Raw genomic sequence first — 18801 nt, 5'->3', positions numbered from 1 at the left:
TTTGCCAACATGACTTTTAAGTTTTTTAAAATGCATTGCCAAATACAGTGTGTCCGTAAAGTCATGATGCACTTTTGACCAGTCACAGGAAAGCAACAAAAGAAGATAGAAATGTGAAATCTGCACCAAATAAAAGGAAAACCCTCCCAGTTTCTGTAGGATGATGTGGCAGCATGTGCACATGTGCAGATGATGACATAACACCGTGTATACAGCAGAGCAGCCCACGGCCATGCCAGTCGAGATGTGGACGGTACAGAGGAAAGTTCAGTGTGTTCTTTTTTTTTTTTTTTTTTTAAATTTTTATTTATTTATTCATTTTAGAGAGGAGGGGGGAGATAGATAGAGAGAGAGAGAGAGATTGAGAGAGAGAGAGAGAGAGAGAGAAGGGGGAGGAGCAGGAAGCATCAACTCCCATATGTGCCTTGACCAGGCAAGCCCAGGGTTTTGAACCGGCAACCTCAGTGTTTCTAGGTTGACGCTTTATCCACTGCGCCACCACAGGTCAGGCAAGTTCAGTGTGTTCTATGGCTCACTAAATTAGAATCCGTGACCAAAATGCAACGTGAATATCAGCGCGTTTATAACGAAGTGCCACCACATAGGAATAACATTACTCGGTGGGATAAGCAGTTGAAGGAAACCGGCAGTTTGGTGGAGAAACCCCGTTCTGATAGGCCATCAGTCAGTGATGAGTCTGAAGAGGCTATATGGGATAGCTACCTAAGGAGCCCTAAAAAATCTGTGTGTGAGCCCACATTGAACTGCACTGAATAGGTATGAAACTGGGAGAGTTTTCCTTTTATTTGGTGCAGATTTCACATTTTTATTGTCTTTTGTTGCTTTTCTGTGACCGGTCAAAAGTGCACCATGACTTTACAGACACACTGTATATAGAAAATAAGATGATTTCACATTAAAATCCAGATTCCTGGTTTCTCTTAAACAATCAAATATGCATTCCTTCTGCTGCTCCCTTTAGACAAGACATATTTTCCAGGGTGTGGTAGTCCCTGCCACTTACACTCAGCCCATGACCCTCAGTTCAGTTACCTGCCTCATCCCCAATAAGGAAAATAGCTTAGATAGCTTAGAGATTTAAGCAATCTTGTATGCACCACCTGCTAGAACAGGCAGACTGGCATATTTATTCTGCAGCATTTATTTTTCTATCTCTGAAAACTTATACAATGAAAGTTTATAAATCCAGTAGCTTCAGTAAATCCAGCACCAAGAGCAGTTTTGGAGAGTCCATACTTCATTTATTCTGGTGCTTTTGGTTCTTAATTTAAAAATAGAATTTTTTTGTTTATCTTTTATTTAACCAGCATCTCTCTTGCCTTAAATAGGAAGGAGCAATGAGAAGGGAGATAAGGAGACAAAGGATCCTTCTCTCTTCCATTCCTCATCCCTCTGACTGAAGACCATAAAGGACTAGGAGACCTTTGTAAGGCAAAACACTGTGTAGATGACTGACGGAGCCCTCGGGGGTAGTAACAGGAACCACTCTACTCAGGTTAAACCGTGTGACTGCACCCTGGCAGGTTGGCTCAGTGGTGGAGCGAGGGCCCAGTGTGGGTTGATTCCCAGTCAGGGCACATAGGAGAAGCGACCATCTGCTTCTCCACCATCCCCTTTTCCTTCTCTCTCTCTCTCTCTCTCTCTCTCTCTCTCTCTTCCCCTCTCACAGCCAAGGCTCAACTGGTTTCAGCAAGTAGCCCTTAGTCACTGAGGATGGCCCATGGCCTCCACCTCAGGATCTTAAAAAAAAAAAAAAAAAAAGCTCGGTTGCTGAGCAACGGAGCAACGGCCCTGATGAGCAAAGCGTCTTCCCCTAGTGGGCTTCCCAGGTGAATCCAGGTCCAGGTGCATGCGGCAGTCTGTCTCTCTGCCTCCCCCCCACACACACACACACAAACAAATAAACAACTACTGTGTGACCATTTAGGCATGTATTTATTTACATTTTCTGGTTACCACAGAATTCATCTAAAAGAAGACCTCCATTCGCTGGTTAACAAGCACTCAGTCTTCATGTATAAAAAGTACACAGTCAAAGGAAAATGAAAAATGCCACTGAGGTTCAATCTGATTGCTTTGGATTAGAAGCAGAAAGGCAGCCTTTGAACTCCATGAGAATGTGTCTGTCTTATCCACTGCTATATTCTCAACATCTGGAGCATGCCTTACAGAAAGTAGGATGAATGAGAAAAACAGTGAATGAATTTGGATACTGTGATCATTGTAAGATGTCGTGATCATTCAGATTTGTTAGTGGAAGCTATCTTACATACTGCGGTTTATGTTTCTTTATTAATATTGCCTGTTTGGTTCAAGCAACTTCATTTTTATCCATGATTTCCTTTCCCTGAATATGATTCTTCTCAAAATGGACAGAATCTGAAGTGCACATACCTTCTTTGTTGATACTTAAACTTTATTGGGCACAGAAAAATGAAAATAAAATATATTACTTTATTATTTAATCTAATCTGAAATTTAATATATATATTTGTAGTACATGTAAAAAATTTGATTAAATCGGACTTTGTTCTTTATCCCCTTCTATTTTATTTTATTTTATTTTATTTTGAAGAGAGAGAGAGAAATGAGAAATTATCAACTCATAGCTGCTTCCCTTTAGTTATTTTTTTTTTTTATTGATTGCTTTTCATGTGTGCCTTGACCCCCTTGCTCAAGCCAGTAAGTTTGGGCTCAAGCCAGCAACTGTGGGCTTCAAGCAAGTGATCTTTTGGCTCAAATTAGCAACCTTGGGATCATATTGATGATCACGCAACACTGCGCTGGAGTTGGTGAGCCTGTGCTCAAGCCACATGAGCTCATGCTCAAGCTGGTGGCCTTGGTGTTTCCAACCTGGGAACTCAGTGTCCCAGGTTGACGCTCTATCCACTGCACCACCACCAGTCAGGCCCCCCCTCATAATTTTAGGTGTCAGTCCTTACACTTTTGCTCATTTGTTTCTAAGTGCTTCCTCCTAGAGGTGATGCCATCCAAAAGCTTGATTTATCTCATGCAGATGCAGCTCAGTTCTGTGTTACACAGTTCGCATTGCGCACGGGCCAGCCCTCCGGAGCCCTTTCATTCTCATTTATCGCCTATAAAGTCAACCTCTGGAACATCTTGTGTTTCTCTTTCTCCTATTGCCTGTTGCCTCCATCCCTGGCCTGGCAGTTATTGCTTCATACGTCGTCAACAGCCACGACTTCCTAACCCTTCTTGCTTTCAGTCGCTTCCCATTTCATCCCATTTCTCTGCCAACACACTAATCTAAAAATCATCTCTTTCCTTGCTTTACTCTCTCCTACATGAGGTCTCCATGACTCCCCTTACCTGTGTTTGTTTTGTGTCTTCCTTGGCACTTCATTATACACAATAAATACTTACTTAATAAACGAACGCTTGAAATAAGGAAACTGTCATACGAATGCTTGGAAGCTAGGCTGACTGTCTTTTGGCCTAGTGTGCAGAGAACTGGTGGCTGATTCATATCTCTATTTAAAAAATGGAGAACTTGACCAGAAATATTTTCATAGTGCAGCTGCAGATCAACAGTAAAAAACAAACACTTTTCATCTGGGACTGTTTTCTTAAAATAGAGTAAATGCCACTTAAATCATGGGTTTGCTGCAAATATTAAATCTGACATGCTCAGGCACCCAGCACGGGGCATGTGTAAATGTGAAGAAATTCCCTGGACAGACAGAATGAAATATTTAGGTATTTTATATAAATCTCAATGCACAAATTCAGATTCAATAGAATTTGGCATTCGGACCACTGTGTTAAATGTGTTATCATATATTATCTCATCTATTCTTTAATCCTGTGAATCTAGTGGCATTTTCTCCAATTTACATGTAAGTTCAGCTGAGGAAAATGAAAAATGCCTTACACAAGAGCCATTAGCATATGCTGGACTCAGGATCTGCCTCTAAGGGTTTTAATTTCATATCTTTTGCTTTTCCCATGAACCACATTCCTCATATATTTTTCTGATTAGTTCCTTTTAGGTTTGCATTTTTAAAAGGCTTATGACTTTCCTTTTTTTTTTTTTTCATTTTTCTGAAGCTGGAAACAGGGAGAGACAGTCAGACAGACTCCCCCGCATGCGCCCGACCGGGATCCACCCGGCACGCCCACCAGGGGGCGACGCTCTGCCCACCAGGGGGCGATGCTCTGCCCATCCTGGGCGTCGCCATGTTGCGACCAGAGCAACTCTAGCGCCTGGGGCAGAGGCCACAGAGCCATCCCCAGCGCCCGGACCATCTTTTGCTCCAATGGAGCCTTGGCTGCGGGAGGGGAAGAGAGACACAGAGAGGAAGGCGCGGTGGAGGGGTGGAGAAGCAAATGGGCGCTTCTCCTGTGTGCCCTGGCCGGGAATCGAACCCGGGTCCTCCGCACGCTAGGCCGACGCTCTACCGCTGAGCCAACCGGCCAGGGCATGACTTTCCTTTTAATGTTTGATTTACACTCTTTGACATTTATTGTTTTCTATATGCTTATTTTTAAATCTTTGTTTTTGTATTTGTATCCTTGGTGGTTGGGAGCATCTCAAACATTGTCTCAGCAGCTTAGCAGCATATCTGTTTACAGAAGTTGGTGCTAGCTGGTTGGCTCAGTGGTAGAGGATCAGCCCAGCATGAGGATGTCCTAGGTTTGATTCCCAGTCAGGGCACACAGGAGAAGCACCCATTTCTCTCTCTCTTCCTCTCCTGCAGCCATGGCTCTATTGGAGCAAGTTGGCCCTGGTGCTGAGGTTGGCTGCATGGCCTCCACCTCAGGTGCTAAGAGCTTGGCTGCTGAGCAAGGGAGCAACACCCCAGATGGGCAGAGCATTGCCCCATAGTGGGCTTTCCGGGTGAATCCCAGTCTGGAGGCATGTGGGAGTCTGTCTCTGCCTCCTGTCCTCTCACTGAATAAAAAAGGAAGAAAGTTGGAGAAACATTGTAGCATGGGAAGTAGCACCAAGTGGCATACATTCACTTCAGCCTGCATCTGTTTTAATGACTGTTAGTGCAAATGGGTTATGAAATGTCATTGAATATCTACTGAGCTGTTACAAACTAAAGGTATACAAATCCTCTACTTTTAAAAAGGTCATAGCCTGTATAGTATACTGAATTCAACTTTTTAATACTTAGAAATATTGTAGAGACAACATTTTTATGTACTTGACATTTTATGATAATACAATTTGCAGCTATGAACAACCCTCTTCCTTTTATAACCTACCTGGCAATAATTGCTATAATTAGCTTTTGTTACATTGTAGTCAGCAAGATACAGTAAAATTAGCATTAAACAGATGTAAAGTCGGTCTTGATATGGCAGCAGCATATATAAAACTCTGAAAGACCTATCATTCTTAGAGAGTGAATTTTAGATGTATATTTAAAATATATAATTACTTTTGCTTTTTGGTTCAACTTTTAAATGCCATATTGTTTATAGAAACAATCTTGAATAAAAATAAATAAATAAATAAATATTTAAAAAACAGCCTGACCTGTGGTAGCGCAGTGGATAAAGCATCGACCTGGAAATGCTGAGGTCACTGGTTCAAAACCCTGGGCTTGCCTGGTCAAGGCGCATATGGGAGTTGATGCTTCCAGCTCCTCCCCCCCCCCCCCCCCCGTCTCTGTCCCTCTCTGTCTCCTCTCTAAAATGAATAAAAATAAATAAATAATAAATATTTGAAACAATCTGCCTTCTCAACAAATTAAATAGTTATTGGATTTGGACTATGAGCAATAGATCATGTTAGGTGCTAGGAGAGAATGCAATTCCTATACTCCAAAAACTGACATTTCAGTTGTGAGGTGTACATAACTTCCCCATGCGTTTTATGTATGCTGGTCCTTCATTACTCTCTATCCTTCCCTTCGCTTGGTCCTACACTGTTTGAGGCTCATTTACACATCTTCTAAGATGCCTTTCTGTCTGCAGCCCCACACCCAAGTCATTGGTACCTGGGAATAGTGTTCATCACAGAGTACTATAATTGTTAGTATGTTTGGTAACCTCCCAGGCAATGAAATGTATAAGTTTATTAGTTTTATTTTCTGAGATCCTAGCACATGAAATATTTAGGCTTTTTGTACACACACACACACACACACACACACATACAGAAACACACACATGCATACATTTTCTAGTAGGAGTTTGATGACTATATAAAGATGCTACAAGCTCATAGGGATGTGTAGTCAAGGAGATTAATTGACAAAGCAAGGTGGCATGAAGTAAAAGCAAAGAATGGCTTATAAACAAGTATTGTATGTTTTAGGAGAAGAAAAGTTGGATTGGTGGTCAAGGAAGGATTTTTTTATTATTAAATTTATTGAGGTAACTGGTTAATAACATTATATAAATTTCAGAATTATACTTTGATATCTATATACTCATTGCGTACTTATCACCCAAAGTCTAGTTTCCTTCAACTCCCTTTACCCGAATCCCCCCACACACCCCTTTCCCCTCTGGTAACCACCCTTCTGTTGTCTGTATCTTTAAGTTTGTTTTTGTTTTGTTAGTTTGTTTTTTACTTTTTTGGTTTTATATTCTACACATGAGTGAAATCATACATGTTTTTTGTCCTTTTCGATCTCACTTATTTCACTTAGCACTATACTTTCAAGGTTCATTGTATACATAATACTCAGCCAGAAAAAAGATGAAGTATCACCACTTTCAATGTCATACCACATCTTCTTTATCCACTTATCTATTGATGAACACTTAGTTGTTTCCATGTCTTGGTTATGGTAAATAATCCTGCAATGCAGGTACACATACCTTTACAAATTATTCTTATAACTTTAGGGTCAATACCGAGAAAGGAAATTACTGGATCATATGGTAGTTGTAAAAGAGGCTTCACACAGTTTTTCATAATGGCTGCATTAATTCACAATGCTACCAACAGAGTTTCTTTTTCTCCACTGGCACTTATATCTTGTCTTTTTGTTCATAATCATTCTAACAGGTGCGAGGTGATATTTCATTGTGGTTTCTTTAATTAAAAAATTTTTAATTTATCAATTATACTTAACAAAATATTATATTAGTTTGAGGTGTACAACATAATGAATAGACATTATATAACTTAACAAAGTGATCATCCCAATGAATCTAGCACCCATTTCACCATACATAGTTATTATAATACTATTGACTATATTTCCCATGCTGTACTCTATATCCCTATGACTGTTTTTATAACTGATAATTTGCACATCTTAATTTCCTCCTTTTTTTCACCCATTCCTTCAACCCCATTCCATGTGGCAACTATCAGTTTGTTCTCTGCCTCTATATGTCTGTTTCTGTTTTGATAACTTGAAAGACACATAGTATTTGTCTTTCTCTGTTTGACCTATTTCACTTAGCTTAATACCCTCTGGCTCTATCCATGTTGTTGCAGATGGCAAGATTTTATTCCTTTTATGGCCAAACAATATTCCATTGTGTATATGTACCACATCTTCTTCATCTATTCATCTTTCGGTGGACATTTAAGTTACCTCAACATTGTGGTCACTGTAAATAATGCTGCATGAACATAGGGATGCACATGTCTTTTTGAATTATGTTTTGGATTTCTTCTAATAAATACCTAGAAGTATAAGTACTTGAGTTGCTTTCATATCTTGGCTCTTGCAAAGAAAGCTACAATGTACATAAGGTTGTGTGTATTTTTTCAAATTAGTGTTTTGGGATTCTTTGGATAAATTCCCGTAAGTGAAATCACAGGGTCACTAGGCAGCTTCATTTTTAAAATTTGAGGATCCTTTATATTGTTTTCCACAGTGGCTGTACCAATCTGCATTCTCACCAACTATACATGAGGGTTCCATTTTTTTTGCATCCTCATCAACACTTGTTTGTGGATTTTTAAATCATAGTCATTCTGATAGGTGTGGGGTGATATCTCATTACAGTTTTAATTTGCATTTCTCTGATGATTAGTTAAGTGGGCGTGTTTTCATATGTCTATTGGCAGTCTGTATGTCCTCTTTGGAGAAGTGTTTATTCAAGTCGTCTGCCCATTTTTTAATTGGATTGTTTGTTTTTCTGGTGTTGAGTTCTTTATAAATTTTGGATATTACTCTCTTATTGGACATATCATTGGTGAATATAGTCTTTCATTCAGTAGGTTGTTTTTTCATTTTGTTAATGGGTTTCTTTGCTATGTACAACTTTTTAGTTTGATGTAGTCCCATTTGTTTATTTTTCTTTTGTTTCCCCTGCTTGAGGAGATATATCAGAAAATATAGCTATGAGAAATGTCAGAGATTTTACTGCCTATGTTTTCTTCTAGGAATTTTATGGTTTCAAAAATTTTATTTAAGTCTTCAATTCATTTTGAGTTAATTTTTGTGTATAGTATAAGAAAGTGGTCTAGTTTCACATTTTGCATATATCTATCCAATTTTTTATACTGTTTATTAAACTATCTTTACCTCATTGTATGCCCTTGCTCCCTTTGTCACATTATTACTTAACCATGTAGACATCGGTTTATTTCTGGGATTTTTATTCTGTTCCATTGACTTATGTTTCTGTTTTTATGCCAGTGCCATGATGTTTTGATTTTGGTTGACCAGTTTTTCCAACACCGTTTGTTTGTTTAGAGGTAGGGAGAAAGAGAGAGGCACATCAAACTGCTCCTGCATGTGCTCTGACCGGGAAATAGAACCAGCAACCTCCACACTCCAGGACAATGCTCCAATTAACTGAGCCCAACACCATTTATTGAAGAGAGTTTTCTTTCTCCATTATATAGTCTTGGCTTCTTTCCTGTAAATTAGTTACTTATATATGTGTGGGTTTATTTCTGAGCTCTTCTTTCAATTCTGTTGATCTGTGTGTCTGTTTTTCTTCCTATACAATTCTATTTTGATTATGATAACTTTGAAGTATAGTTTGAAGTCAGGTTATGTGATACCTCTGGAATTCTTCTTTTCCCCCAAGATTGAAGGGAGGGTTCTTGATCCAGGCCAGCTTCAAGGGTGTATGAGCCATGTGGTTTCACAGTGTTCTGTGCTCAGAAGGGCTCTACACTTGGCTTAATGCTCTGCTGTCACCATCTAAAAATTCTTAATCATCTATAAACAAAGGTGCCCCCATTTTAGTTTTGCACTGGAATCCAAAGGTATGTAGCTGGTCTTGTTCTGGGTTCAAGGAAAATGATTCAGATTTATAGTAATGGGGGGGGGAGAGCAAGCAGCAAGAGAGAGTATAGGAATCTGATTGGAATAATGATAAGTGTGTAGGCATGTTAGAGGATTCACAGACCAGCTCAAAAACACCAAAGGACTTGAACGTTGATAGAAGGAAGCTTGAAAGATGAATTAAGGCACAGTTTGGATACTGTCCTAGAAGTGACAAGTAATCTCAGATGATCAGTGAGCAGGAGTTGGTGGGAAGTGTATCTTTATGAAGACTAGTGCGGTGGCAGCATGCAGGGTGGATTAAGAAGCAGTAAGGCAGGAAATAGGGAATCAGGAAGCTGAAGCAAAGCCCAGGGGTATGGTAATAAGGTAGAAGAAGCACTGAAAGCAGAAAATTGAGAAAGACAATGAGGGGGAAATAGATGCAACTTTGACCGCATGTAGGATTTGAGAATAGACTGGGAGTCAAGTAGTACCCCAGACAGTCCTGAGCCAATGATGAACTTCTGGCTGGACTAAGGAACTGAGGGGTGGGGTACAATAGCTTATTTGTCAGAGGAATGATGAGTTAGATTTTAGATATTTAATATGATAGCAGGATTTCAAAATAAAATTGTTCATTCTGTAATTAAATAAAAATATTTGTTTATGGAGAAGAGAGTTTGAAAAATAAAGGATGACCAACAGTGTCAAAAGTTGCATAATGTCTTTTAGATCACAGCTTTTAACTATTTTTTTTTTCATTTATTCATTTTAGAGAGGAGAGGGAGAGACAGAGGAGAGACAGAGAGAGAGAAGGGGAGAGGAACTGGAAGCATCAACTCCCATATGTGCCTTGACCAGGCAAGCCCAGGGTTTCGAACCGGCGACCTCAGCATTTCCAGGTCGACGCTTTATCCACTGCGCCACCACAGGTCAGGCTAGATCACAGCTTTTAGAAGAGCAATGAGAAGAGTGACCTAGTAAAGACCGTGTGGGAATTGAGGAAATAAGGTAGCGTTTCCTAAATTCATAATTTCTCTTCTGCAAACACACTTCCACATTCCCTGTTTCACTGAATGGAACCACCCACTTTCTCTCCAGAAATGGGGCCATCTTTGTCTCCCCCTCCTTTATTCAATCTTCTTCTGCCTCTGTATTCAATCAGTTCTTTCTAATTCTTTCTGCGTACAAAGTGTCCCTGGAATGTGCCCACCTCTCTGTCCCACCACCACTTATCATCACCATATACCACACTAACAGCAAAGGCCTCTGGAATAGACTGATCTTCATCTTCCCCACCCCCGTTCCAACCCTTGCCATCTCATTCCTCTCACTGGAAGTAGGCAGATTTTCCTAAAATACAGGTCTGATTTGTGACACTTTCTGCTTAAGAACCTATTATGAACTGTGTCCCCCTCAAAAGATACTGAAGTCCCCCAGTGCCTGTGAATATTACCTTATTTAGAAATAGGGTATTTGTAGACGATCACAGCATGATAACCTCAGTAGGGTGGACCCTGATTCAATAGGACTGTCTTCTTATAAATAGGGAGAAATTGGATACAGCCAAGGATACCAAAGATTGCCGGCAAACCACCAAAACTAGGGGAAAGGCATTCTCCCTCTCAGCCCTCAGAAGAAACCAACCCTGCTGATTTCTTTATTTTGAATTATAAGTATATAGTCTGCAGGACCATGAGACACTAAATTTATATTTAATAAACTTACCTTAAACAACCCAATTTGTGGCACATTGTTACAGCAGCCCTAGGAAATTAATACAGACCCTAAACTAGCTCCTCAACCTCATTGCTTTTAAGCTAAAGTCTAAACTCCTTAACACACTAAAAGATCCACCGGGATCTGGTCTCTGCTAATGCCTCCAGCCTTTTCTCTTTCTTTGCACACCCTCACCCTCACATCCGTCCTCCCCTGCACTCTTCACTGCAGAACTTGCTTGGCTTTCGTCAGATTCTTGATGTAGCTAGCTTTCTCTCACCTATGTTCCTTTGCACATGCTGATCCCTAGTGATTAGAGTACATTTCTGCCTTTCCTTTTCACCTCATCCTTCTAAAGTCTCAGCTTGGTCCTCTTCATTCATTTATTCAACAAATATGATATATACATATGTATACAGATATTCACAGTTGTCATTCAATATTACAATAGTTTCAGATGTATATCATAATGATTAGACATTTATATAACTGACAAGTGATCCCTGATGAGTCTAGTACCCACCTGGCACCATACAGTTATTACAATATCACTGACTATATTCCCTATACTGTGCTTTATATCCTATGACTATTTTGTAACTGCCAATTAGTATTTTTTAATCCCTTCACCTTTTTTTTAGAAAGGGAGAGAGAAAAGAAGGGAGAGAGAAAAAGACAGACAAAGACACTTTCCAGAACTAAAATTTTTCTGTTTCTTAATTAGGAAATCACTGAGTCCCCAGCACAGTGGATGAAGACAGACCCAGATGGAGATATGTAAAATTTCAGGTCACCAGGCCTAAAGAGAACATTCTAAATATTTCTAGACATTTTTTAAAGGGCATGCAAAGGACCAAAAATCACAATGGTATCAGACAACAGCAGCACTGGAACTTAGAACATACCAGGACAATTCTTTCAGAATTTTGAGAGGAAAGGTTTTCCAGAATGGACTTCTAATACTATATATGTTCTCAGTCATAAAATGTCTCAAAAATTTTGTCTTGAGAAATATTTCCTAGGAATCTACTATATGATGTACTTATTAAAACTAGGAAGTAGACCAAGAAAGTGGAAGATATGTGGTCCAGAAACGGGAGACCCCATCTAGAGGGAAACGGGGGTTTCCAGGATGACGGTGAAGGGGAGCTCCCAGAGGGCTGTCAGCACACCAGGCAGGAGGGTGGAGGACCAGAAGGAGGACCCCTCCGAAAGAGAATAAAGAGAAATGGATTTTGATTTTTAACAGTTACTTTACCTGTGTTGTAGTGTTCATAGAAACCTAGCAAAAGAAAAACTACAAAAATAAAATATAAACATAGCACTATACATAACTCAGCTGAGGATATTTACACAATCATTGCAAAACCTGAATGTTAATTTAACTATAAAGGTACTATGACATGTTTTAGAGGAAGGTGGAAGGGTTCAGGTGTGCATGCTGGCTGGTAGTGTGAGAGAGCTAGGTCTTCATCTCCCAAGAAGGAAAAAAAAATCTGATCCTGAACAATCAAGATGTAGTAAAAGCATAGCATCTAAAAATATGCAGTAGGTGAAGGAATCACTAAAACTATTGAAGATAATTGTTTCTGGGAAACAGGAATTGGAGGTAGAGAGGGAGGGTGTCGGAAGACTGGTGTTTCACCTAGACCTTGAGGTAACAGAAAGCTATATACACTTATTATTTTGACTTAAAAATTAAAGACAACATACATTCATACAAAAACATGTTAATAGCACAAATATTAATAGCAACATTATTAATAATCCAAAAAGTGGAAACACTTTTTAACTCAAATGCCTATCCACCCATGAATGGATAAATAAAATGTGGTATAACCATACAATAGGATACTCGTCTTCTGTAGGAAAGGATCAAGCATTGGTACATGCTACCACATGGGTGAACCTTGAAACTACTCCGCTTAAGTAAAAGAAGCTAGTCACGAAAGAATACATAGTGCATAATTTTATTTTTATGAAATGTTCAGAACAGGCACATCTACAGAGATAAAATAGATTGGTAGCTAGGGGTTTGGGAGGTGGAAGTAAATAAATGGGCGAATAACTGCTAATGGGTACAAGTTTTCTTTTTGGAATGATGAAAATATTCTATAATCATATAGTGTTATGGTTGCCCAACTCCGTCAATATACCAAAACCCACTGAATTTCACTTTCAAGTAGTGAATTTTATGGTATGAGAATCACACTGTTATTTAAAAATTAAAGAAAAATAACAATAGGGCTATTGTGAGGAATAAATGAAATAATGTGTGCAAAGGTTCTAATCCCGAGCCTGGTATAAACATTAAAAGACAAATGAACACGTATATAACATTTATTATGTACAAGGCACTCTTCAGAATTTTCTACATATATCAATTCACTTACCTGTCATAGCCACTGTATAAAGTAAACACTAGACTTAGCTCCATTTTCTAAGTGAGGAAATGAAGGCCCAGTGAACTTAAATACTTTGTCCAAGGTTACACAACTACATACTACAATACTACATAGTAGGTACATACTACAATTGGCCCGACATCTTTGCTCGTAACCACTCCAGGGTGCACCCTCCACATGCCTCCTAGACCCCAAGTCTGGGTTAGTGCTGCGTGTTCCCACAGGCACTTTGCTTTACATCAGTCATGGTTCTGAATACCACTTGCCTTTTCCTTTGTCTGTGTCCTTGACCACAGTGACCACTCTACAAAGGCAGGGACTGCACATCTTGATACTGTCATTTTATGCTCATCACATGTTTAGAGGGTATACAGTAGAGTGGAGCAGAAGTATTTTTCTTTTGTATAAATCCCATGAGTAAATGAAGGGGAAGTGGGGGAGTATAAGGAATAAAAGATTTTAGAAAAATATGAGATAATTGATGGAGCAAGTAGCTAAGGAAGCAGAAGATTAAAGATTAAGATTGTAAAGAGAAACTATTAAACTTGAGAAAATGAAAGTACACCTTTAGACTGAAGGAAAGGAGGAAATGATGAATTCTGTGAGCGGAGAAGAGGTTAGATAAGAAAGCTCACACTAGATGGCTTGATCATCTCAATAAATAAGGGGCAGAATCTTGGGCCAGGAAACGATACAAGAGAGTGAGGTAGAGATTAAGGCAGGAACCTTTAGGGTCTCTAATATTATGATTATTTATATATATTTTAGGGACCCATGACCCAAGGTTGGGAATGCCTGATCTCAGTAATTAATGACACTGAATAAAAGTGTTTCTGAGAAGTAATTTGAAGGCCAGCAGCTTGAACTATAGCATTGTAAGTCTGTGTTTCCGTGAGGGCTGTAGCTGATATGGTATTAGGGATGAAGTGGGGGAGGGCAGAGGGAAAGCTAAGTGCCACCCAGGGAAGAAGTGGCAGAGGTGACAGCAGAAGCTCGTGAAGCGTCGGGGTTGGAGTAGGAGAGGCCCACTCGGCGCAGTGCGTCAGGGGTGCATTGTCTGTAGAGAAGGTAAAATAATAATAAAACCAACTCAGTTTTCTGTGTATTATCATGATGTGCAAGCAATTCTAGACACTGACAGTGGTGAAATATTTTTCTCTGGGTAGATCTCTGCCACTGAGAGGCAGATGAAGAGATTAAGAGGGAGGGAGTGGTGCAGGATGTGGGGGAGGTGGTGGTGGGTGGCGCATTGCGGAGCTAAAGCTAAAGCCGAGCTGGTGATAGAGTAGAAAAAGACTCCTTCAACGGTGTGGCTGCAAGCGGCACAATTCAATGGCTTTCATCTCTAGAATCTAGACGTCATCCGAGATCCTACATCTTTTTTTCACTTGAACCAGCTGCTAGTCATAACTAAGCATGTTTCACTATTTTCAGAAGTCAGCTTCACTCAAACCTGTGCTCCGTTCCCCTGCTTATTTCATCCCTCCTAATAGACGGCATTTATTTACTGACATGTCTTTCTCCCCTACTAAGTCAGGTACTCCTTGAAAGCAGTGGTTGTACCCAATCAAGAGTACCCAAACTCTTGCTGCCCCAAAGCTCAAGTATACTTCACTCTTCTGTATAGCTTCCTCCGGTCTCCGATGACCAGGCAGCAGTAGATACAGAATGCTGCTGCTTTCCTTCTCCCTGGTTCATGAAGTGAGTCTGTTTCTATTCAAGAAGTGTCACTGCTGGAGCTCCATTCCATCCTGAAATCACAGGGATGCAGAAGCTGATTTTTGGGGGGATATCCACAGTCACTTCATACTTTTTTTTTTAATCCAAAAGCCCATTAAGACATTATCTGTGGAGCCTTGGGTAAGGCCCTGAGTGGTGACTGTTTCCACCAGTGTAGAAAGGACCAGCATTTGGCTGCCGTGTAATTAGTCCTGTCACAGCAAAGCATGGACGTTTCTTTGGTGTCCCAAAAGAATATAGGTGCTTCTTGAAACCCCTCTGCAACTTATTACTGGGGAGTCCTTAGGCAATGGAGAAAACAGGGTTCAATTCACCACCCCAGACTTCTCTGGGGATGCACAAGAGGGCTGATAGTTGTCTGTAAGGTAAAACACTTTCAAAATGAATGGAATCTCCACTGTCTGTTTCTGTTCTTCTGCCAATGCCCCGGGTGACCACTGTGGGGTTCTGACTGAGGACTTGCTCGCCACTGGCTAATGGACTAGATAAACCAGAAAAGTTTGGTTTAACATTTGAGGTCAGAAGCAGGACCTTTCTAGAGGAGAAATCAAAGAAGCAAAAGAGGTATAAAGGCAGTCCCACCCCAGAGTACCCGCTGCCTGGGTTCCAGACCCCTAGTAGATACCGAAGTGAAGGGAATGATCAAGCATCTTCAGATGACTGTCAGATCTGGGGCACAGCCACTTACCCCATTCCTCAATCACAGACTAGCTGTTGGAGCCATGTACAGTCTCCAGGCAATGTGGAGACGCTGCTTAATGTTCAGTCAACATTTCTCAGAGCACTACACACTCTTCATGCCCAGTCTAAAGCTATGAGCCCTAGAGCCCTTGAGCACTTACATTTGAAGATGGGAATCTGACCTCAAGACAAGCATCAGGGGTTTGGACATAGAATTGGGCTTTTTTTTTTTTTTTCCTATTACTAATTTCATTAAATGTGCATTTGAAAAATAAATCTGGTCTGTATGAGGGAATTTAGCTGGCTTTTAACCATAACAGCTACACTGGCGCTCTTTATAAGAAACAACTAAATAATTGAAATTGTTAAATGTGTTAAAGAGATCCTTAGCACATAGGCGTTCTATAAATAAAAGAATAAGTAAATAAGATAATGACCTTGCTCTTCTAGCCCTTCCCCTTAAAAGAAGTCCTTTTGTTTTATTGTCACCAATTAAGATCATTGTTCGGGGACTCTTAGGAAAGGTTTGGTTGAGGCTGAGGTAGACTTTCCAAAGGAAATCCCCTCTCGTTTGTTTCATGTGTACTGTCATTTTCCCCCTTGGCTCTTTAACTAAAAATGAATAATTTGTTTATCTTTGCTGTAAGTAGCCAGAAACCTGGGCTTTGCCTTTGCAACTGAGGTCCAGAAAAAGAAGGCAAGGTAGCAGGCTGACCTAGCCCTGTTATCTGAAATCACACAGGTTGAAGTAGCCCAGAGCCTAATAGCTAGACGAGAAAGAAAAAAAAAAAAAAGGAAGGAAGAGAAAAATGCTTATAAGAGGAAGTGGTAAGAGGCTTCTAAATTTCAGTGTGACCTGTTCTGTCAGGTGATTTTTGTTGGGGAGGGGACATGAAAAAAAAAAGTTAAGTAAAATGTCCTTATAAAGACAAAATCTATTTCTTCCCTGGCTGATGATTTGTCATTTTAGTCACTTCCTGCCTTGTGACCACACACTTGGGGTTGACAAAGTTCTGCAAATCAGAAAGAAGAGAGTTTCTGGTCACACACCAGTACCACTCAGGACGGTTTTTCTACAAGGTAAATTTTCTTTATATCTTTTTTGTCATTTCTAAGTGCTTACAATGTTTTCCTTATTGGCTGGCTCTGTTTCTGTGAACTGTGAATTGTGCCCTCAGAGGACTAGAGTGCTTGGCACCTGTCTCTGAGCCACCATTAAACTGCTCAGCAACACTGCAGCCAGCTCATGTGGCTGTACAGAGTGGGACCTTCGGCTCTCTGGGTGGCTTCTTCAGTCATCCACTGTCACTACCCCCAAAACTATGATTTTCCCCCTTTTGAAACCAAACCATGTTCTGATTTATTTCTGTTGCTTTATTTCAGGGAGGTTATTGACTGTGATTTTATCTACTTTCAAACGTCTTCAGGAAAGTGCATATTGATCATTTAGATTGTGCCTGATGGGAATAGTTTAATTTTATCTCCTGTGGTTCTGTTTTTCTTAAAATAAAATAAAAAGTTTCTTTACAATACTTTAGTGGATATATTAACATCTTGAGTCACATATCAGTGTGTTACTGGTTATTTGAGTGTTTTTGGTCCTATGAGTATTTAATGGGAGTGCTTAATAACCACATGGAGTTAGCTGCCACCTCTTCTAGATTTATTCTCTAAGAACAAAAGTTATATATGTCGCTTAATTGTACTTTTTCAGAGATTTGTCTGAACTGTTGGTTATGCTTATGACCATACAAATGACCATTAAATTTTGGAGGGAAGTTTTTTGTGTATAGTAGAAATTCTTACAAAGTTGACATGGGGTATTTATTCCAGGAACTTTGTTGAAATGAAGACTTTGGATCTTGTAGCATCAGCCTTTATTTAATTATTATTATCCAGTAATATTAAGAACCATTAACAGATGATAACATAAATGCCATTCTGACTCAAAATGGATTCATTTATCAGCTTACCAAGCCAAACCCAAATTTTCTTAATCAAATGTAGCAACTTGTTTTCTAAAATTACTCCATCAGAAAAACTTAATAAAAAAACTTATTAAACAAAGGTGGTTTATCCACACATTTTGATTTTAACTTTATATAAATTTATCATAATTGGTTTCTATTAAGTAGAAGTGTCTAAGAATATCTGCACAGGCAATTTCAAATGAAATTAACCATTATCTATAAGTGTGAATTTCTGGATGTTAGCAAAATGTGGCGATCAATATTGTTTTAAACATCTCACCTGAAAAAATGTGGAATTGGAAGAGGCGGACTTGAAATCCCCTGAAAGAACAAATTTAAAAATATGTGTGTTATTTTAAGTAAAAATTTTAATGAGAATAAAATAAATTAGAAGAATAAATGCAAAGTTACGTCAGAATTTTCCTTACATTGGGAGGGAATAAAATGGAATGTGAGAAAATTAGTTCAAAGCAGTAAAAAGTCTCTTGACTGAAATCCTTTAGCTTGTTAAAGCATCAACCTGATATGGAATAAAATATTCATTCCTCTTTATTCTAGCTCACTGCCGTCACATCAGGGAGGAACCTTCTGAGTCTTGCCCTCTGGACAAGCACTGCTGTGGAGGGATTGAGCTGTGTTTAGGGGAACATTTCATTAGCAATCTTGGGCTTGTCTTTGCCACATTTTAAATTTTGTCTCTTTCATAAAGTTTGCCTTGAAACAGTTGCTAATTTGGGAAACAATTTCAGTGTTTTAACATATTTTATAATTCTTTCTCGGAATCCTTTCGGGAAGGGGAGGCTAACAAGTCTCATTCAAATGTATCTATTTAAATTAGAGAGAATGGGACAAGTGATGATAACAATATTTATAATTGCTTCCTGCATGCAGCCGCTCTTCCTGCTTTCCATCACTTTCCTCTCTCCTGCCGAGGAGTGGGCAGATCACTGGAAGTGCTGGCCTAGGGCTACTGGGCAGTGGAGGGACAAGGACAGCAGTAGATGGTGAGGATTTCTGGCTCCATGCTTCCTCTCTGTGAGCGTGTGTGTCTGCTCTAGATTCTCTCTTCCACACCAGCATACTTCTTTCCAGCTATAGATAATTCAA

General features: G+C 39.6%; 1 protein-coding gene across 3 annotated transcripts in view; it reads left to right on the top strand.

Moving 5' to 3' along the window:
- The window catches only part of LCP1 (lymphocyte cytosolic protein 1), an 86865-nt gene that overhangs the window by 14366 nt on the left and 53698 nt on the right, over positions 1-18801 (top strand). For 2 of the 3 annotated variants that reach the window (XM_066235223.1, XM_066235225.1), the window contains exon 2: positions 16695-16804. The exons of the other annotated variant lie outside the window; for it this stretch is intronic. The gene's annotated coding sequence lies outside the window, so the exon portion shown is untranslated. The remainder of the gene's footprint in view (positions 1-16694; positions 16805-18801) is intronic. 3 annotated transcript variants of the gene reach the window in all.

The sequence above is a fragment of the Saccopteryx bilineata genome, chromosome 6 (assembly GCF_036850765.1).
Source record: "Saccopteryx bilineata isolate mSacBil1 chromosome 6, mSacBil1_pri_phased_curated, whole genome shotgun sequence".
NCBI classification, from domain to species: Eukaryota; Metazoa; Chordata; class Mammalia; order Chiroptera; family Emballonuridae; genus Saccopteryx; species Saccopteryx bilineata.
The sequence above is the reverse complement of the archived record's forward strand: the minus strand, read 5'-3'. Positions and strand labels throughout refer to the sequence as shown.